Raw genomic sequence first — 23,111 nt, forward strand, 5'->3', positions numbered from 1 at the left:
AGTGGGACCATCAGCAGTCTCCCCTATAGTCTCTGCAGTGGGCCTCAAAGCCAGGACCTCCCGCATCTCTTGGACTCCAGAATTGGGTCTATTCCTCATCAACTGTATGGTTTAACCTGATAGTATTTTGGAGGGAATAGTGAACTCTTAGAAAGCAGATAAATTTCTGTTGTGTGTATTTTTTTTCAAGTCTAGCTTGGCATTGTTTATAATGTTTATGTTGTCCAAATTAGCCAGAAATGTTTTTAGCTAAGCCCATATTGATACTAGATTTAAAATGAGCAAATCCAGACTCTAACTGATGTTGGCACATGACACCTCAGTAGAGGCCCTGCTTCTGAGTTATCTGGTGGTGTAGAACTTTTATTATATCACACCGTGCTAGGGAGACTGGGAGATGTTTTCTAAATCTGTCGTTATACTAAAATTTCAAGTTTTCAAAGTAAAATCAGTTGGTTTTAGATATGGGGGGGAGGCAATGCTTTGAATTCTTTTTTCATGACTTCCTCATTCTTTTCCTCTTCCAGGGCCCCGTTTCCCAGAGGAACCATTCATTTCAACAGCCAGGGAGAGCGCCTGGATGTTCAAAGTAAGGCTTCAAGATGATCTAGCTTGTAGATTCCTTGTCTGTGGTTAAGTTGAAGTGACTGAGGCTACTGCCTGAGTGACCAGCTCAGCTTCAAAATTCCACTGCGTGGTTGAAGGCAGTGTTTGAATAAATGTGCTTCACAAACGTGCAAGTGATATATTCACAAAGTCCTCTGAAGCATGGTCACGCCAGTGAAAGCTGAATTTGGGAGACCTTATTAGTGGCCACTGGAGGGAGACATATCAAGATATGGTCAAAATAATCCTGTCATGTTTCTAGTTATTTTGAATAGTTAGTTAGCTAGTTAGTTAGTTAGTTAGTTAGTTAGTTAGTTAGCTAGCTAGCTAGTTTTATTTTATGTGCATTGGTGTCTTGCCTGAATGTATGTCTGTGTGAAGGTGTCAAATATCCTGGAGCTGGAGTTACAGACAGTTGTGAGCTGCCATGTGGGTTCTGGGAGTTGAATCCAGGTCCTCTAGAAGAGCAGTCAGTGCTCTTAACCTCTGGGCCATCTCTCCAGCCTCCTCTGGCTATTTTTAAATAAATATCGTTGTATTTGTTATTGTTGAGAATATAAGGTGAGCCTCTATGAGGTGAGAGGGCATGGTGAAGAAGGAAGGCAGGGATGGAAAGAGGGAAGGAAAGAGAGGAAGAGGAAGAAGGAAGAAGGGAGGGAGATGAGAGAAGGAGCGAGAGGGTCATGGGATTGATGCACATATCATGACAAAGGCAAAGGCCCCTTTTTGTTTTCAGTTTCTGGTTTGTTTGAGACAGGGTCGTTTTGAGCTTCAGCTGTATCCCAGTGGTACCCTAAACCTCTGCCTGACAATGCCTTCAAAGTTCACCTCCAGGGGCTCCCTAGAACAATTAACTAAAATTCCACCAGATGGCAATATTTGGAAAGTCATTCCGAGAGATTTCAAAGCTATACATGTGCCTTGGTTGTTTATGTAGAGACTGGTCTCAGGAAGCATCAGGTTCTACCTAGACTTCATCAAACGTGTTTTCTTTTTCTTCATAATATCAAAAAGAATGTGTGGAAATGTAGAGGATGTGTGTGGAATTGTATATTTTAACTTCTGGAATGCTAAAACTAGAAACCCATCTTCAGATAGTTGGCGCTCTCGAAAGCATTGGTATATGTGACTCAAGTCTGTGAATAATTCTCCAACAGGCATTCGTCTGCATTCAAGGCTCAAATCTGTGTGTGTGACACTTTTGCTTTCACCCCCAACTGTGAGAAATGCTATAGGGGTGACAGACACTGTTAAGAGGCTCCTCTGAGAAAAGAAATCTGAACTCTGCCCCCCCACACCCAGGTTACTTATCAGGAAGTCTCCTTGGTATTACACCAAGAAAAATGTGCGTGTCCAGAAATGCCATTTGTATTGGTCTGGGGTGATTAAGGGTTATCAGAGGGGAGAGCAAACCCTTTTCACTCTAGTCAAGTAGACATCTGGACCCTGAGTGTCCCAGGGCCCAGCAGACTTTAGAGCAAAGTGGGGTCAGGGTGTAGAAAGGCAGCAAAGAGAAAGTGAACAAGGAAGAACCAAGAAGAGAGTCTGCCTGAACTTCCTGTACCCCTAGGAAGCAGGCCCTGGGGGAGGGGGGGTAACAGGGGGCCTTAAATAAATCCTGATCCCTCTGGTGGATCTGTCTGGATGTCTGGGGTAATCCTAATTAACTTGCAGAGCACTGAGAATGGACCCACTAGTACCCCTGTCTGCTCTCAGAAATGTCTCCATTTTTGTCATTATCCTGCATCCCAACTGGCATGGTTGAAGTAGCAGAAAAAGATGAGCCATTATCTAGAATGTATCTCTTTATAAATCTTCTCTCTGGAGCTATGGGACAAGTATTTTTTAATTTTACTTTAATTTTCATACAAGTGGGACAGCTCATTAAGGAAAGTACCTGCCATGCAAGCATGAGGACCTGATTTTTGAGTCCTAGAACCCAAGCAAAAAAGCCAGACATGGACTGGAATGATAACTCAGCACTTAAGAGCATTTGTTCTCGCAGAGGGTTGGTTCCCAACATTCACATGGTGGCTCATGGCCATCCCTAACTCCAGTTCAGAGGGATCCAAAGCCACCTTCTGACCACAGATACCAGGCACACATACGTTGCACAGACACACAAGCAGGCAAAATATCCATATATAAAATCAAGTAAATAAATGTTTTTAAAATTTAAAAACAAAACCAGCTCATCAACCTTTAAAAATCCCCAAGGGTAGTGGTCTACATGTGTCGTCTTGGCACTGAGGAGGCAGGAAGAGGTAGGTCCCTGGAACTCATTAGCCAGTCAGCCTCGTTTACTTGAGAAGCCCTAGGCCAATAAGAGACCCTGACTCAAAGATGGATAACTTCTGAGCAACAGTATCTATGATTGGCCAATGACTGCCACACGCAGGCATACCTGCACACACATGCACACTCTCCTGCCCCCCATTCTCTCCACCCCTCCTGCTGCTGTTTTGTTCCCTTAGACAGTTTCACATCTGCTTTCATGTCATATACATATAAATGATTTACTGTATCTATATAAGACACACCCATGGGAGAAACACCTAGTATTAGTTTTTGTGAGGCAGACCTAATTTACTTAATACAATTACTTTAAGGCACATCCATTTTCCTGCAAATGGCATAGCTTTGTCTTTCCTTTTTTTTAACTTCTTATCAATTACTTATGGACTTCACATCATGCATCCCGATCCCACTCATCTCCCCATCCCCTCACATCTGCCCTCTGCTTTTGCAACCTCCCACCCCGCCCCCCCCCCGTATATAAACCACATCTCCTTTATCCATAGCTTAGACATTGTGGATTCTGCTGTAATAAGCACTGAAGCACAGTATCTCAATGATCTGGACCTGACTCCTCAGGTAGATACTCAAGAGTAAGAACAGCTCCACTGTATGGCAGATTTAAGTTTTTAGAAGCTTCCCACTAGCTTCTAAAGTAGCTGCTCTAGTTTACAACGCCACCAGCCGTGTGCTAAGGGTTCACTACTGTCTACATTACACCAGCATCTGTTGTCTGTGCTATTAGTGACCATCTGACTGGGGTGAGATGGACATTTACATTTCTCTGATGGTTAGTAAATTGCAAATGTTTTTCATATGTTTATTGGCTATTTGTATTTCATATTTTAGCAACTGTCTGCTTATTGTATTAGTTTCATTATTGATTGTGCTGTTTGCTTTCTTGTTTAGTTTTCGGTTCTTTGGCTGTTCTAGCGGCTGGCAGGGGAGGGGGATGCTGGAAAGATGGCTCAGTGGGCAGAGTACTTGCTCACACAATGAGGACCTGGGTTCAGAAGCTGGCATGATGGTGCATGGCTGTCATCCTGGGGCTGGTCAGTGGAGACAGGAGTGTGCCTGGATTCAATGGCAGCCAGGTTAACCAATCAGTGAAGAGCTCCAGGTTCATTGAGAGATTGCCTCAAAACTTAGATGGAGAGGAATAGAGGAAGATCCTTGATGTAGACCTGTGGCCTCCAGTTGCACACACACAGGCACATATGGTCATACACACACACAAGCACACACAGAAATGAAAATGAAAAGTCTATATAGCTGGTGTAGATTTTCTCCCACTCTGTAAGCTGTCTCCACTCCATTAATGGTTCTTCTGTAGTGTAGAAACTTTCTAATGTCACAACATCCCATTGGTCAATTTTCAGTCTTGTCTCCTGAGCAACCAGAATCCCAATCAGAAAGTCCTTGCCTACATCTTGAGGTCCCTGGTTGGGTCTGATCTGTCACCTTTATTTGTTTCCCAAGGGCAGAATTCTAGCATTGGGATTCCCAAGTCTCTGACCATTTCTATAATTTTGAATCAAGTTTGCCACAGTTTTTACCACAAGGAATAGTTTTCAAACATACAGTGGGAGGTTATTATTTTCACATTTTTAAAATGTAAAATAAAAAGGACAATTTTATCAGAAAGAAGAGTAAATAATGTGTTAGTAATACTATTTTGACATATATATATATTGCATATGAATGAGTAATGTCCTTATTGCACATTTATCATGTACCTAATGTAAATGACATACAGTTTCAATCATTAATAAAAAATACACATACACGACAATAATAAAATATAGAAAATGAGACTCGCTATAGGAGAAGCCCAGTTGAAGGATTATGGACATTTGAGAGAGCAAAAGGGTGAACTGAACTGAACCATGGAAACTAGTTGGTTTCAGATACTCAGGGATGATGGTGCCCACATCCCATTCCCTCCATAAGCCTCTACGGATGCCAGCTGTTTTCCAGGCTCTATGCTAACAGCTGGGGATTGAAGGTAAACAACAGAACTTTAGCACATGCTCTTTTGTGAAGGAGAGAATCTTAAACAAACAAAACTCTGGGGTTGGGGAGGTAGCTCGGTTGATAAAACACTTTCCTTGCAAGCATGAGGATGTGGGTTTGATCCCCGGCACCCACATTAAAAGGTGGATGTGGTAGTGCACACTTAAAATCCCTGCTGGAGAGGTGAAGACAAAGGGACTTTTAGGGCTTACCAGCCAGTCAGGACAATACCCAAGAACGACATCCAAGGCTGTCCTCTAACCTACACACACACACACACACACAGAGAGAGAGAGAGAGAGAGAGAGAGAGAGAGAGAGAGAGAGAGAGAGAGAGAGAGAGAGAACGATCCTATAAGCATATGAAGTAGCTAGCTTGTGTTATAGAAGATGAGTTGGATTGGGTGAGGGAGAGTTCTTTGGAATGCGGACTTTCTACCACTCCTTTGGAGTCAGCTGACCTGAGCAGTGAGATCCTCAGTAAGAATGCACAGGTAGGCATAGGGTCAGCAATATCTAGGATCGTGGCCCTCATCAACTGATAACTGCGTAAGAATTGCAGTGTTTCTTGTGTTTTACACAGCAGAAAGACAAATCTCACTTGGCAAATCAAATGGCAGTCTAACTTGCTCATTTTCGAGACCAGCGTTCTGGACTGAGGGGAGCTGAGTGACTTGCCTAGAGTCTGAGGGTTGGCACCTGCTGACTGGATTCTCGTTCTGTGCTCACTGCTTTAGTTTTTCTCTGCCTCGTGTGTACCATTAGTTAATAAGTAGTATACGGAGAATACACCTAAGCAATCGATGCATGCTACATCTTATACAATAGCAAATTATTTTATTTAAATTTTTTGTTGCCTCTTTGTTGGTTTTTCACTTGTTTTGTGTTTTTGCTGTTGTTGCTGTTGTTGTTTTTGTTTTTCAAGATAGGGTTTCTCTCTGTAACCCTGGCTGTCCTGGCACTTGCTCTGTAGACCAGGCTGCCTTCAAACTCTGTCTGTCTCTGATCTGTCTGTCTCTGCCTCCCAAATACTGGAATTATAGGCATGCATCAGCATCTACCCGCTTTTCTTTAAAATTTTAAAAAGCAATAAATGATGATCTTTGGGAAACGAAGGGAAATTGGGAGACATTCTTACATTTGCTACGTATGCCTAGGACTCTGGAAAATGGCTCTTCTTGACCAAGCCTCACGCTCTCCATCTCCAACACAGAGGCATAATTCACCCTGACTTTGCTGAGAGGATAATTAGAAGTAACTCACATCCTGGATATGTTATGGATGCTCTGAAATATGTTCTTTCCTGTTCCCTTCTACATCTGCTAGATCTTCAGAGGGCCTTTTTTGTTGGCTAGCGAGTTTGCCGTGTGATAAGTGGTGGACTGAGAACACAGGCACAGAACTCTCTGGAACTCTGAGGTAGAGCTTTAGGTTCTTGTTTCTGGGTACGTTAATTTTGCTTAAATAAAGAGAAGTTTCTCTCCACAGTTCCTTGCTCTCTTTTCCCTCAGTAGTTCAGACTGCATGTATTGTGAGGCTGTTGGCAGGACTGAGGAATTCATTGATACTCTCTGTGATTTACTTTGAAAGAGTTTATCAAAGAACGTTGGAAAGATGGATGAGTAAATAAAGGCTATGTGGCTAAGTGGTAAACAATTTCTCGATACAGCTGTTGAGTATGAATGTACTTTGTATTCTTGTATAGTTCCCCCCTTTATTTCGGGATATTTAAAATCTTCCAGGCCAATCTTTGAAGAAATATGTAGTAAGTGTTCATAGACCTTTTACTATAATTCAATTGCCGCACGGGACTGGAGAACATTTTGGGACTAGTCAGGGTCTCTGACCTCATGGAGCCTTAGAGGAGATGGTTATGAGAGAGATGGCCCCATTACCAGCTGCTGAGTGCTGGGGTGACCCTGACAGAGGCGAGTAAGCCCCAGCTTATATGGGAAGGTCAAACAAGGCTTCCAAGCTCAGTGACATCCAACCTCAGTCCAAAAAGAAAAGAGGGGTGTCCAGGTGTGGTGGAGGGCATTTGGAGAAAGAGAATGGTAGTAGAAAAAGCAGCAGCTTTAGAGGGTCTGTAAAGACAATCAGAGAACCATGAAGAGTGGCTGAGGTGGGAAGGCAGCAGGGACAGAAAGTTAAGAAGCCCACTTTCTATCTCAGATCTGCCCCTCTGGCAGCTGAGTAACAAACTGGATCATGGAGCAACACAAGAAAAGACTCGGAAATCCAAGTGAAAGTTAATGAGCCTCTAGCTATGGTGGCTGCCTGGAGCAAGGAAATAGATATGAGCTAGGACTGAGTCCTTGGTCAAAGACTCATTTGCATGGTCAACAGAGGAATATTCTTTAATTTAAAAATGGATTACATTTATATATTGGAGTGGTGTGGGCCCTGGTATGGCACCCATGTGGAAATCAGAGAAGAACTTGTGAGTATTGGATCTCTTCTACCATCTGGGTTCCAAGGATCAAACCCAGATCATCAGTCTTGGTTGCAAGTATGTTTACCTGCTGAGCCATCTCACTGGACCAGCAAGGGGAAAGAAAAGTTCAGAAGATACCTGGTGACAATGGTTGCACAATGTGAGTATACCTAACATTACAAAACTGTAAAGCTAATAAGCGGTTAGCATGGCAAAAATGTATGATATATATCATATACACACATATATATGATATACATATCATATATACATACATATCCATGTATATACACAAACACACACTTGTAATATGCACAAATTAATTACAGTTTTAGAGAAAGACAGAATAAGGCAGGAAGAAAGACTAACTTGTGAAGGTTAGCTGTAAACAGAGAAAGACCAGAGTCAAATTTAGATTGTGAAAGTCAAGGAAAAACAACTTTGCAACAATGAGCAAAGAGTAGGTGAGTGCAGTGGTACTCTGAGGCTAAGTAAGATGATGGCTAGAAGTGCTTGCTGGCTTAGTGACAAAGAGATTTTGCCAAGTGTGATTTCAATCCCGTGATCAGATGCAAGAAGTTGAGTCATGAGGAAGAAAGCAAGATACAGAGGGCACAGGACCGGGGATTATATGGAAGAGGAGGTAGAAAGATTGTAAGAGCCAGATGATATGACATCAGGCAAGAGTCTTCTAGACACAACAGAATTAATCCACATATGAACTCACAGACCAATACACAGGACCTGTACCAGTTCAAGCCACATGGGGCCCCAGCACTGAGATGGAGAAGCAGACACAGGCTCCCACCCCTAACCAGAAGCTATCTTCAATCAGCACCCACTTGCAAAGGAAAAAAATACTTTTCTCCAAACGAATCTCACTGAGTACATTAACCACACTTAAAGGTAGGCCCCATGCCCAGCAGTAGATGGCCAGCACAAAATGAATTCAATGATACTTTTGTAAACTTTTTTTCTATTTGTCTTTGTTTGGGCACGTTTTGTCTTACTGGCCTTTTGCCTGTATAGCATAGTTTCAGATTTTGTGTTTTTATGGAATGTGTATGTGTTGCTTGAATTTTCTTTCTTTCTTTTTTCTTTCTTTTTTAGCCCTGGTTTGTTCAGTTTTTGATTGTTTGCTTGTTTGCTTTCTAAAGGGAGAGAGAAAGAAACGGTGTTGAGATGGATGGATGTGGGAGGTGGGAAGAATATAGGAGGAGTTGGGGAAGGGAAAGGCCTGATTAGAATATATTATATGAAAATAGTTCTCATTAAAAAAAGAGAGCAGGGGTTCTCAACCTTCCTAACACTGCAACCCTTTAATACAGTCCTTATGTTGTGGTGACCTCCCAACCATAAAATTATTTTCATTGCTACTGTTATTAATCATAACATAAATATCTGTATTTTCCAATGGTCTTAGGAAACCCCTGTGAAAGGGTCATTCAACCCTCAGGTTGAGAACCTCTAAGGCAGAGGGTAGGTTAAGATTATAGTCAATCTTTCTTTTGGGGACTACCAAATTCCAAATAATGACATGGAGACTTATTATTAATTATGAAAGCTTGGCCTTAGCTTGGACTTGCCCCCAGCTAGCTCTTAAAACTTAAATTAATCATTTCTATTAATGTACATTTTGCCATGTGACTTGTTACCTATCCTTCATAATGTACATCTGACTTCCTCAGTGTCTCGCTGGTATCTCCCATGCACCTAGATTTATCCATTTATTTATTCTCTGCCTAGAAGTCCTGCCTATTCTCTCCTGTCTAGCTCTTGGCCATTCAGCTGTTTTTAAACAAATCAGGTGTGTTAGGCAGGCAAGGTAAAACAGCAATACATCTTCACATAGTATGGTAAGATATCCAGCAACATAAATACCCCTTAAGATGTTTGATTACAAAGATGAGGATGGTGAGGGGCCCTTAGAGAGGAGTCAGTTTAAGATGGAAGAGATCCAAGCTATTCAAATGAGACATAAAGTCAGTAGAAGAGGCATTTAAAAAGTTATACACTGGGTCTCCAAGAGTAAGAGGCAATGAATGAGGGCATGTGTTTTTGTTATAAAGAGCAAGAAACAGTGAGATGACTGTCCTTTGATATTAGAGCTGTTGATTGAGCAGCTGGAAACTTCAGGCTAGTCTAGTGCCTTGAGTATCTTCTGTGAAGTCAGAGGAAGACCCTGTGCTGAGGAGGAGAGGGTGGGAACAGGGAGAAGGAGGGTACAGAGAGAGGAGTGGGTATGGGGAGAAGGAAGGGAAGTTCAAACGCACTGAAATGAGGGCAGGACGCTGACTAGAGACGCAGTGCACTGAGCCCTAGCTTCAGAGTACATGAGGGTAGTTGTTCCGTTCTTTTGGACTGTGGCTTCTCCAGCTGGGCTCAGCAGTCCCCTTGAGAGACACACAACTAGCAGAAGCAAACTTTATAATGCTCATCTTAAAAGAGACATGAATTCTGATCATATGTGTGATTTAAAGTAGTCTCATACTTTATTATTTTTTTTTCTTTAAAATTTTGTAAGCTCAAACTAACTGATTAAAGAGTTGCTTATTTGGACTGCAACAAGATTAAAAATGGGGATTGAAACTAATTTACCTGAGTCCTGTGTTGACTACAGAGATTATTGAACAGTCTTCACACGTCTCTGAAGTCGGGCATGCTAATGAATGTTTGTAACCCCAGTCCTCAGAATCTCAGGCACCCTATTACATCCTATCAGAGGGTTGGAGCTGGAGAAATGGCTCAGGGTTTAGAGTCCTTGATGCTCTGGCAAAGAACCCAAGTTTAATGCCCAGCACTCAACATAGGGCGGCTCACAACGCCTGTTACTCCATTTCCAGATCTGATGTCCTCATTCGGCTTTCTCAGGTACCCACACACATGCAGTATGTACAAAAAAAGACATAAGCCGGGCGGTGGTGGCACACGCCTTTAATCCCAGCACTCGGGAGGCAGAGGCAGACGGATCTCTGTGAGTTCGAGGCCAGCCTGGTCTACAAGAGCTAGTTCCAGGACAGGCTCCAAAGCCACAGAGAAACTCTGTCTCGAAAAACCAAAAAAAAAAAAAAAAAAAAAAAAAAGACATAAAAGATTAAAAACAAGGGCTGGTGTTGTAGCTCAGTGGTAGAGTCCTGGCCCAGTGTGAGCAGCCTTGAGCTTAGCCTTAACACTGCAAAAACAAAACAACAACAAATTACTTTTCATTCACTGGAATTACACACACACGCGACATCACTGCCCAGCTTGCAACAGTTTTCTTTTTTTTTTTTTTTTTGTTTTTTTGTTTTTTCAAGACAGGGTTTCCCTGTAGTTTCTAGAGCCTGTCCTGGAACTAGCTCTTGTAGACCAGGCTGGCCTCGAACTCAGAGATTCGCCTGCCTCTGCCTCCCGAGTGCTGGGATTAAAGGCGTGCGCCACCACCGCCCGGCTGCAACAAGTTTCTTAATAGTTTGCTGGGTAGCCTGGTGCTATCTCCTCCATTCAGAAGTCTGTTTGTACAGGGACTTGTGGCCCCAAAGGCACCTGCTGTGTGGCATACAGAAATAAACTTGTCAGCCGCTCAGAAAACTTTCAGTTTCACAGGTGCCCCAGTAGATTTTCTTTTGCATGCAGAACTAGGATTCAGGTAAGCAATAGTCTAAAGTCACTGCCATTGGCCTCTTATATCCAGGTTCTCCTCCCAAGTGAGCCGCAGCAGCAGAAAGAATGTCACTGACTCTCACCAGCTGCTGCCTGGGTGGCTGCATCTGTAAAAGCCCCATCCAAAAACTGTCTCCTTTTATCTGACCTCACTTTCTGATTTTACTGGCCTGGTTTTAAGAGTTGGTAAAAAACAAAAGAAGCAAGGAATAAATATGATAAACACTAACCATATGACGCTTGTTTTCCCCACTGATCCCCCTAAAAGGTCAAAGCCGAGGGGTTGAGCTGCCCTGCCATGATCATGAGCATGTTCTACGTCTGTGTTATCTCATTTGATGACCACTAGTCATATATGGCCACTGAGGATGCCAAATGCAGCTCTGAAACCTGGGAATCATAGTTTAGACTTTTTTATATGATGAATAATTCAGTGTGATCCATATGTGACCAGTGGCTCCCATTTTAGAAGCTATTGAAGAATGTGTGTCTGTGTGTGTGTGCATGCATGTGTGTGTGTATGCGTGCGTGCGTGCGTTTGTGTGTGTGTGTGATGTGTGTGTGTGTGTGTGTGTGTGTGTGTATGATTTCTCTTGGTTTTGAGATATTATCTCAGTCTGTCCTTATAGGCCAAGCTGGCTGGTCAGTGCCCAGGGACCTGTGTCCAAGAACTGAAGTCTTAAGCGTGCACTGCCACACTGGTTTTATGTAGGTTCTGGAGATCAAACTCAGGTCCTTGTACTTCTATAGAAAAAAAAACTTGCTGACCAAGCTCCCTCCCCAACCACAGAAACAAGCTTAACTAGAACTGGAATTTTGAAAATGGATTGTGAATAGTGCCATCCCAGGAAGGTCAGCCCAGACTGTTGGCCACAAAGGTCTGACCTGGTCCTGCCATCAGCAAAAAGAATGGTAGTGAAGGGATCCTTGCCATATAAAAGTATATGTCTGGGAGAGAGGCAGATCTGAGCAGCATCACAGTGGGCTCACCTTCCTTTTTGCCTGAATGCCAGAGTACTATGACAAAGGGCTAAGCGTGGGAGAACGAATTTATTTTGTGCCTACTGTGTGCTAGCATTCTGTTGATAGCTGGACATACGCTACCCCATTGTTTCACTGACCCTATGTATCTCATATGAAATCTTTAATGCTTTTTAACTATGGAAATAGAGTTTCAAATGGATGAGTAACTTTGCTGTTCAAGACTTGTCATTTTAAATAGTAAGTCCCGCTGGGAATCCAGGTTAGAACCCAAGCAGAGGCGAATCCACACCTCATTATCTCCCACATGTACAGACAGGCAGTGTCCTCAGCAAGATGCTCATGCTTAGAGACAGGGCATCTCACCTGGGACTGAGGCAGAGTAGGGAAAACGCGGTCCAGATCGTTTTACTGTCCTCTGTTCCTCAGCCTCCTTGTCCATCTCCTGTCTCCTGTTCTCCCTTTCCCTACCACTTCAGTCCTTATGTTAGCTCTTCTTCGCTGTAATAGAAGATGCACAACTGATTGTTCTATGGAGGCTACTCAAGAAACAGTCATGTTACATCACCTTAGTTTATATCTAGGTGCTTCCATGTACTTATATATTACAATAAATATACAGTATCATCTATAACCATTTAATTAGTTGTCACAAAGATCCTGCTGGTTCTTGCACACTTTCTCAGTGTCTCTTACATATAGGATTTTTTTTCTGCTTTTATAGTGCTTTCAAGTTTTTTACTAATAAAAATAGTATAGAAGGGCTGGAGAGAGGCTCAGTGGTTAAAAGCACTGGCCACCCTTCCAAAGGACTCAAGTTCAAGTCCCAGCATCCACATGGCAGCTCACAAGTGTCTGTAACTCCAGTTCCAGGGTATCAGGCAGCCTCTTCTTGTTTCCAGAGACATCAAGCGTAAATGCCATGCATAAACATATATACAAAGAAAACACTCATTCACATAAAATAATGATAATAGATTTTTTTAAAAAGAACACATCCATCATCTTAGAATTGGCTATTTATTGCTCCTGTCAAACTAGCCATGAAAGTCTGCTCAGTTAGCATGACCTCCTACACCATACACTGTATGAGTGTGTTGCGGGAGCTCCTTCTGCTCCTTCAGCCAATAGATACCAGCCCATTGGGGCGTGGTCTCTCTCTTTAAAAATGTGGCCACTTCCTTCCACTTGCTCTCTGGCTTCCAGCGACTAGGCTCCCTTCCTGATTGCACAGAGGGCTGTTGGCTGGGACGGTGATCTGTAAGTTTTTCCATTTTAAATAAATAACCATTCTATTAATCATAATTCCAAACTGGTGTGGGATTGATTGTGACTTACGCCTTCATGCATGGACTCCTGCTGTACATCACTTCTCTAGAGCCCTTTGCCGCTGCATCTGCTACATCGCATCATACATTGCATCCCTAGAGCCGCCCATCCCGTGTCTGCTACTGTGTGGCCTTCACTCCATCCTCATCCACATTCCTTTCAGCTGCTCTTAGACCTTGTGCCCATTCCAGCACTTCGCTGTTTGCTTCCTGTTGTATCATGGGTAATTTTGTGTGCTGCTATGTGCATTGATGACTGCAGATCTGAGACACAGTTTATAGCATCACAAACCACCATTTAACCAGCCTAGCATTGTTTGCTGTAGGGAGTCCGTTTTAAAGTTAACTTTTATGTATTATAAATATAGGTTGTAAATAGTTACATAATGCCCCTAAGTAGGTTCAGACCTGTTCGTCCCCAAATTCCCCGAGAATTCAGTTTTTATTATGCTATGAACTTCCTGAGTGGATATTACCTCTGATTTTAAAAACTCTTCACATGCCTTATACTTTGCAAATGTAATGTTCTCCATAGCCACAAATGATACATCCTAATGACTCTGCAGACATCAGGCACTTGGTATGTGTTTCTGAGTGCTGTAGTGTCTGTACAGGCTCAGCATCACATTGCCTGCTGCTTGTACTAAGATGACACGGGCTGTCAGCATCCCTAACCTCAGATATCACTCGGCTTCAAGTGAGCACATTCACACGTTTGTCTGTGCCCTGGCATTAGCTGTGCCTTCGTGCTAAGACAGTACCTCACAAGAGTCGCAGACCAGCAGGTTAAAGAGAGCCTTGAGTGCCTCCTGGAAAGACTTGATTCTAGGTTGCCAGGACTTCCTATCTGCCTGCTGGATTCTGATCCCCTGCTGTGAGTGCTGGCTTATTACTCTGTTATGATTCTGTATGTGCTTGCTAGCATTGATCTCAGGGGATTCTGGTGTCTTTGTTGTTAGTTTTCCTCCTGGGGAGTGATATGTCTCAGGCCCATGTAACATTCATTTCTTTGGTTTATAAAGTAGACTAGACTATTAACATCCTTGTTCTTCATCCACACTTGGTCTAGAGAAAACCTTGCCTTAGTTTCCATAAAATACAAATTGAGAGCTCACAATATTGTGTAATGGCATTATTACTTCCAGCAAGAAGCCACAGACATCGCTAATGGTGTCTTGGAAAGAATCTGTCCAATTGCTTTGGGTTCCTGCTTAGGGCAACACAGTCCCCAATAGTAAAATAAAAGTTACTGGATTTCATGACACTCATTTATTTAAATGAATGACCACAAATGTTGACATTTTCATTGTGTATTAAGATATCAAAATTTAAAGCATTATTTTTAAATTTCAAATCTATTTAAGAAAAGTTATTTTGGATTACACTACCATAAAGGGAGAGAAGAGAATTGTGGTCAGGAAACAGGCGTTTGCTAGCACAAAGATTGAGATCATATGCCTGGAAGCTGTTTCACCATGCTTTTAACTGTAGAGAACCAGGGTTATTTTATTACAGTCTTTGAGCCCTGGCTGCCTTTGTAAAGTAGCAGGTAATAAGGAGAAATGACAATCTAGGCATAAGTCATCCAAAGGGTTGGGAAAGCAGGGAAATAACGCAGGATTGAGCAAGAAGGAGAAGCTAGGGTTGGATCTAATTGTATAGAGTCTCAGACACCAGACTATTTTAAAGTTTGTATTTTAGGGCATGGGGTAAATTATCAAACAAAATGCAAGTGCCCTCCCTAGTGGGGTAGTTTCAATGTAATTGGCCCCCATAATCTCATAGGGAGTGGCACTATTAAGAATTGTGGCTTTGTTGGAGTAGGTGTGGCCTTGTTGGAGGAAGTGTGTCACTGTGGGGATGGGCTTTAAGGTTTCCTATGCTCAGGATACCATCCAGTGTCTCAATTGACTTCCTGTTGTCTACAAGACATAGGACTCTCAGTTCCTTCTCCAGCACCATGGCTGCCTGCATGTTGCCATGCTCCCCTCCGTGATGATAATGGGACTGAACCTCTGAAGGTGTAAGCGAGCCACCCTCAATTAAATGTTTTCCTTTTAAGAGTTGCCACGGTAGAAAAACAAAACAAAGTGGCGCACACATTTAATCCCAGCACTCAGGAGGCAGAGGCAAGCAGATCTCTGTGAGTTTGAGGTTAGCCTGGTCTACAAAGCAAGTTTTAGGACAATCAGGGCAACACAGAGAAACCTCAGTCTCGAACCACCGCCGCCCCTCCCCCCCGCGCCCCCCCCCCCCCCCCCCCCCGCCAAAAAAAGAAGAGTTGCTGTGGTCGTGGTGTCTCTTCACTCTCAGAACAACAGAAACCCTAAGACGCCCAGCCAAACTGGCTTCAGTCTCATCAGGTGTGGTGGCTCGGGGTACAGCAGCAGGCTGAGCCCTACAAGTCTGAAACCGACCTGATCTGCAGTGAGATCCTGTCTTAGATCAAAGTAATGATAAAACCAGAGAAGTTCCATTTAAGTATGGTCTTGGCTCCACCTTCTTTAGCTCTTCCCCTGGGTTTGATTTGGTCACACTACTGTGTACAGGTGTGGGAATGCCACACTGAACCACGTTAGTAGTTACATGCTGTGGGAACTCCTTCAGCCGATAGCCTTTAAGATACTGTGAGTTTACCCCTAAATAAAGAAATCTTTATTATACTTCATTCTGAGCTAGGGTGGGACTATTTTATTATCATCTACAACAATTATAGCTAGTACATAGTATTAAAATTAAGGCAATTACTGAAAAATAATGAGGCTGTGTATCATGGTGCACACCAGTTACAAAGACACTACCATGCTCAGATAAAGCATCATGTTTAGCCAAAATCTTCAAGGAAGTAAGCTTCAGAACCTCAGGTTGGCAGTGTCTGGCACACAGTCATATAGCTTTCATTGATTTGGCTTGTGAGTTGGGACAGTACCCTGCCTCCCTGTAACACAGGCCAGCATGGAACTTCTGACAGCCCTCTTCCTCTACTTTCCCTGAGATTAGAGGGGTGTGCTTCCACCTGTGCCATGACTGATTCTTACTTGGCACTTTGTTAGGTCTGTTTTTCATGTTATAAATGACGACGGGATAAAATTAAAGGATGGAAATACATGGTTTCTTTGCTTGTAAAGAGAGAAAGGAAAAATCAAAGGAAAAGTGGCAGGTCTTCAGGGACACAGGAAATTGCCTTTCTATCTGTTTAGACACACTCAGCTTCTCACCTTGGTTTTGCTCACAAAGCTGTGTTTCTTCTCTTAGTCGGGATGGGTCCTTTGCATTAGTACAGGGCATGCCTTAAGCCCAAACCCACAACTGTTTCATAACCACTGTGAAGTCAGTTGGCTGCACTCTACAGCACCATGTCCAGACGTCAGGAAATGGATTTCAAGTGATGTTAGCGTGGGAGGAGCCTACTTTGCAGCAGCTTGCTTAGCCAGAGCTGAGCACCTTGCATGCAGGCTGCTGAATTCCGCTGGTTCTGTCCAAAGGGATCAGCCAAAGAAACCGGTTGTTTTGTGTTTTCGTTTTGTTTAACTTGCCAGCTAGCCTCAGCATTTACTCTCTGTGGAACGTAAGTGGTCTAGTCATCAGAGGAAATAGCAACGTTCTGAGTCCTTATGTCTCCCAACCAATGGTTCCTATGACTTTTTAAGCTGTTTCGGGCTGCTGAAGACCTTGTGCGCCTGCCTTCAATGACGTAATCTGGTTACATCATTGTAAAGATGAGGCTGTGGTGGCCGAACAGTCCAGGCTCTCTCGTCCTCCCTCAGGAAAAATCACTGCTGTACTGTGACGTGTACATCATTGCTTTGTTGTTTTTTTTTTTTTTTTTCAAGACAGAAATTTGCTGTGTAACAGCCCTGGCTGTCCTGGAACTCTCTGTAGACCAGACTGGCCATAAAGTCACAGAGATCCGCCTGCCTCGGTCTCCTACGTGTTGGTATTAAAGGCGTGCGCCAACACACACTTACATCGCTGCAATTCATTTGACTAATTTGCTGTCATCTCCCTTGCTTCCTAATGGAGGAACTAAAGTTCTTTCCAAATGATACTCAGCTGACAGGGCCTAGTAGGAAAATGAAGAACAATTTCTACCCAAGCACTCATGAAAGATTCAAATAGAAGAGCCTTCGCTAGTGCTGATACCTGGAAGTAGATCTAATGCCTTCCATCCAAAGGCCACCAAATATGTCTCTCTTAATCCTATGTAGTTGGGCAGGAGGAGTAAATTCTAAGGTAGGTTGCTTAGGGCCAAAAGGACTAAGGTAAGACTTGGAACGTTTATCTTGAAGTGACAGGAGACTACGGGAGATTTCTTAAACAGGAGGGAAGAGACACAGAGGTGATGTGTAGATTCAGCCAGAAGAAAGGAAGCAACTCTCCAGAAGGACTCACAAGCTGCAGGAGAGGGGTGCAGGGTAGCCTGTAAGGTGTGGGAGAGGAGGAAGGGATGCCCAAGGTCAGATAAAGGAAGAGCTACAGTGATGAAATCAGGGGCAAAGGGGGGCTGGGATACAACACAAGACTGGGGACAGGATATAGCCCGAAGGATCAAAACTGAGCACTGGTTATAAGTCCAGCTCAGAAGGTCTGGAAATGCCAAGGGGAGAAGAATCCTTGCCAAATGCTGTAGAAGTCAGTGTTGCTGAGCTAACTCATGCTTCTCTGTCTTTAGAAATGGGAAATGGTAGTTAGAAATACAGATGTGGTAACCCAGGCCCGTGTTTTCACTACGTGCCTCTGGAAAGCCAGAGGGAGCCTCGATCCACTTGCTGCTGTGGCAGGTCCCTTCCCTGGCCATCGCACACGGCCAACAGGGCCTGTCTTCTGCTGACTTTTTCCTGTCCCTGCTGCCATGGTATTTAGCAGCACTGCAGAAACTTGGTGTGGCCTGCAGCCCTTCACCTGAACCTGGGCCCCATGCTAAGGTGACTCAACAACCTCCCGGGGCTTTGGCATCCAGACGTAAGCAGAAAAGTTTCTCTCTGACCTTAGACTCTGAAGCCGTGAGGTGTGGCTGGAGAGGAGGAGAGGCAGAGCAGGGCTCTCTCTTGATGACACAGACCACACTTAGTCTCCAGCCAGTCACCGAGCCCTGTGGCTCACACTGGCAGCCTTCAGATCTGACTATGCCAGGGATTTCAAGCTTGGCATACTTGAAAAGTTAGACTCTTGAGGCTGACAAGGTTTTCTTCTGCGGGTTATTCTGTCTGGTTTGAGCTTATACATCAGACTCAGGACTCAGTCTCGAGTGTGGATTTTTTTCTTTGATATTTCTGCTTTAAAAGGCCTATGCTCTGGGCATAGGAAAGGAGAAGGCAAATCAGAGTGTGCGTGGTTTAGCAGAATGCCCTTTCCAAAGATGGCCGCTAGGGTTGCATCCTGTTGTAGGTATCTAGGATGTTCCTCTTCGATCCAAGGGGACCTTTCCGGCTGCCTGGACTAGGTGTGTGGAAATGATGGGCTGTGATTTCTAGAATGCCCTTCTGCCTGTTCCCTAGTTTCTGTGCTATGAGGGAGTCCACGCCTTGTAGAAAGCCCTGTCTAGGTGTTCTAACCATAGCTACAACTAAATTCCTAACAAAAAGACATCACTCCTCACCAGTCACAAGACTGAGAAAACCTTAGCTGACTTCAGAAGTCAGCTATCCCTTGGCTACAGCTGTGTGAGGGACTGTGACAATCTCCCAACTAAGCCCAGTCAATGTCAAGACTTAGGGCAACAACAAAATGCTGGCTGTCCTAACCCGGCAGAAGTATAGCAGAACCAATGGGGTAGTGTGGCATAAGAGAACACCTCAAAACTGGCTAGTTTGAAATAAGCATTTTGTTATTCTCATGGTTCCTAAATCAGATCTTAAGGGCACAGCTAGGCATGTGTCCCTGTAGGTTGGCCTTGGTGACAGGTTTCTTCTTCAGTCACAACTCTGGATCCGTGGCACTCTGTGCAGTTTCTCCCCCTTCTTTCTTCCATTTCTTCTTGGAGTCTCATCTTCAGGGTCTCTGCACACAGCATGGTGGTCCCCAGGGAAGCGGGCTTCTTGGGGAACAAAAAGGACTGCTGAGGCACTGAAGCCAAAGCTGCCACCAGGTCTTGCTCTAAAGTAGGAAGAGGCTGGAATTATATCTATAAAACTCTGTAAGATCCTTCCAGATTCAAGATGAGAAAAAGTCTACTTTTTTTGAGGGGATGAGTGGCAAAAAAAGATAATTATGACCACAGGGGACAAAGTAGAACCAAAGCTAACATGTCAATATGTTGCCTCACTAGAAATCTTGCTTTATGAATGAAAATGCTAAAGCTAAGAGCAGTTAAATAGTTTGGCCAGGGTTGTATAACTTGCAAGTACCGGCACTCAGACTCAAATGTAAATCTGAAATCTAACCATGAATTTTCTCTACTTTGCTATTTTTTCTATCAGAAATATGAGAGATATATCATTTATGCTATTTTCTTAATTCTATAGTGCTGTCTCTAATAAGGAATAACACACACACACACACACACACACACACACACATTGCATGCAGCTCTGTACATCTTGGGCCATAGTTCTATCACTGAACCCACCCTCATAGCCAAGCTCTGCTAAACCACCAGATGTTGTGGAATATCACTTTAGCTAAGCAAAGATGTGTTGCAGTTGTTTATGCTACATTTGTTTAATGATATAAAGATGTGTTCCTTTGCCTGCCTAAGGCACCTGATTGGTCTACCTAGAAGCTAAATGGCCGATAGCTAGGCAGTAGAATGATAGGTGAAACTGGCAGGCAGAGAGAATAAGTAGAAGAGGAATCTAAAAAAAAGAACAAGAGAGAGAGAGAGAGAGATAGAGAGAGAGAGAGAGAGAGAGAGAGGCCCCATAAATATACAGAGAGAGAGACCCCCACATACATACACAAACACACACACAGAGAGAGAGAGAGAGAGAGAGAGAGAGAGAGAGAGAGAGAGAGAGAGGGAGAGGGAGAGGGAGAGGGAGAGGGAGAGGGAGAGGGAGAGGGAGAGGGAGAGGGAGAACAAGAGAGAAAGGGAGATATACCTGGGGCTAGCCAGCCACCAGACAGACACTGAAGAAGCAGGAAAGTAGGATATTCAGAATGAAAGAAAGGAAAAATAAAAAAAGAACCCCAAGGCAAAACATAGATGAAAAGAAACTGGTTAATTTATGTTTAAAAAAAAAACTAGCCACAAACAAGCTTAATCTAAGACTGGGCATTCGTAACAATTAATAAGTCTCTGTGTCATCATTTGGGGACTGACAGCCCAAAGAGAAAGCCTCTCCAATCAGGTTCAAAGAACTATTTAATTCCACAGAAGGGTGGAACAGTAATATTCTCTGCATACAGGCCCATTTCTTATTGGTGATGATTCCTTGAACACTGATGGGAGGGCTCAGAGCAGGCTGGAATGTGGCCTGGAGGGCATTGAGAAGACGGCTGAGTTACACTTAATCCTGAGAATTGAGTCTAGGTGTGTCAGCTGACTGATGATTCATTGTGTCTCCCTATAAGTGGTTAAGACTGGGTGAAAGTGGGATTCTGGGCTGGAGAGAAGAGGACCTGGGTTAAGATCACTGGCTGCTCTTCCAGAGGACCTGGGCTCTGTTCCTAGCGCCCATGTGACAGCTCACAACCATCTGTAACCCCAGCTCTAGGGAATCTGGCTCCCTCTTCGACCTCCTCAGGCACAGATATACATACAGACCAAACACTTGCGCACATGGAGTAAAAGAAAGCAATTCTTTTTTAATTAAAAGATTGAGATTCCTTCCGAATTCCGGGTCTGATTTATTTAGATAAAAGTGTGACATGGAAGTTTCTTGAAGGTGGCCCACTGTTTTTGTGTGCTCCCCTCTATGAGTAGACCCTCACATCAATGCTTACAATTTATGTTTGTGTTCTGTAGCTGCTGCTGGGTCAATACAGATTGAAAACATGAAGACAGGCTGGGTGGTGGTGGCACACGCCTTTAATCCCAGCCCTCAGGAGGCAGAGTGGATTTCTGTGAGTTCAAGGTCAGCCTGGTCTACAGAGCAAGTTCCAGGATAAGCTCCAAAGCTACAGAGAAAGCCTATCTCAGAAAAAAAAAAAAAACCCAAACAAACAAACAAAAACAAAAACAGCAGAAAATGTGAAGACACTGGGTACTCCAAGATCTAATTAAAGCCATCTTTGATGAAACAAGCTATGAACAGTAATTAAAACATTTCTGGTAGAAATTTAGTCTTACTTCATAATTTCCAGTTGCATTCCTTTTTTTTTTCCATAATGAAGTAAGATGCTTTAATTTTCTTCTCATGGATTTTATTTGGATGAGGTCAGGAATTGGGGGATTCCTCTCCCATTACTTGTGCTTCCAGCCGCCTGCCTCTTGTGGCCTTGACACACTGTAGGGGAGGCGTCCCAGAGACACAACTCTTCTGAGATGCTACACACCAGGCTTGACAGAGGGGCCCCAGGCTCACAAAGCCCTTCCCTCCTAGCATCCCGGCTCTCTTGCCCTAGGCTTTGAGTGGTTCTGAAAGTCTACGGACTGGTACCTGATATCGCAGTTTCCCCACTCCTCCGGGCTTTGTGATTGCATCAAGGAGTCTCTTCTCTCTCGGTTTCAACTTTGCAGGATCAGATTTAACAAATAAAGCTCAATAGGTTGGCTGACATTTGAGAACCCCTGAGGAAATCTTCTCTTGAAAGCCTTAGAATCTTCTGGAAGGTTATTGATTTGTTAGTGATACTTAGAACCTCTTCATTTCTCTCCCTATTAGACTGAGCCCTGCATGCTCCTACCGCTTTTTAAGACATCCTATCTAGTAACTCCATGAAGATATGTTCCTATTTTAGCATGGAAATAAGCGGGAGGAGGAAATAAAGGAATTTCATAAATTCAGACACAGGCACATTTTAGTGAACATATTCAAATAGCCATGTCTAGAGCTGGACTGGTGAATTATAACATCTTGGCGTAGTAAAAACGAAAACAGATTTAAACTTTGAATACGAATACCAAAAAGTGCCTGTGGTCTCCTCTGCTTTCAAGAAGGCATCTAAGAGACAGACATTGCTGCTGAGGCTCACATGGAAATAAAATCATTAATCACAAGAAATCAGGGTAGAAAAATCGTTCTTTCTCTCTCTCAATCATAGACACTGGTAACCCAGAATCCTAGTGTTTCTTCCCCTACCCTCTAGCTTTTTTTTCTCTTAGCCATAGCTTGTTTCTGTCCTCATTTCTTCCAATCCCTCATCCCCTGGAACATTGGTCTCCTGCTTAGCCTCTGACTTCAGGGCTCTTCGCCTCTGAGTCGGACCTCACTTGACATTCCTTGCTTCCAACATTCCTGGGACCTTCTGCAGCTCGCCCCTCCCCCTCACTGACCTGGATTCCGCATTCTTCCTCTCAGGTTAACCAGACCCCAGCGAAAGGTGAGCTGAGCAAGCCAAGGAAGACTCTCTGACTCTCTGACGTATGACAGGCTTGCTCATGCCCAGCTCTGCCACATCCTGGCTGCTGATCTCGCGAAGTCATCTAGCTAGTTACCTCCTTGACAAATGGGACTTCAAATAGCCCGTTTCTTTGGCATTTCTTTGAGGATGAAAATACTGACACATTGTAAAGCATAACATTTGGCCCATAAAAGGCACTGAAATATTAGGTGCCGTTCTTGCTATAATTAGGGAGCATTCCACATGTGTGCCCACACTGCTAACGCTACTACATATGAATGGTCTCTAACGTTGGCTTTAAGCCAAAGACTTTTACAATGAATTTTCAAAGCCCTGCACATTGTGGCCTCTCTGTGATTTTTCTGACCT

General features: G+C 43.6%; 1 protein-coding gene across 1 annotated transcript in view; it reads left to right on the plus strand.

Moving 5' to 3' along the window:
- Positions 1-23,111, plus strand: part of Mapre2 (microtubule associated protein RP/EB family member 2) — a 139,074-nt gene that overhangs the window by 20,591 nt on the left and 95,372 nt on the right. The window contains exon 2 of the mRNA XM_038331658.1: positions 525-589. The gene's annotated coding sequence lies outside the window, so the exon portion shown is untranslated. The remainder of the gene's footprint in view (positions 1-524; positions 590-23,111) is intronic.

This window comes from Arvicola amphibius, chromosome 5 (assembly GCF_903992535.2).
Source record: "Arvicola amphibius chromosome 5, mArvAmp1.2, whole genome shotgun sequence".
Lineage (NCBI taxonomy): Eukaryota > Metazoa > Chordata > Mammalia > Rodentia > Cricetidae > Arvicola > Arvicola amphibius.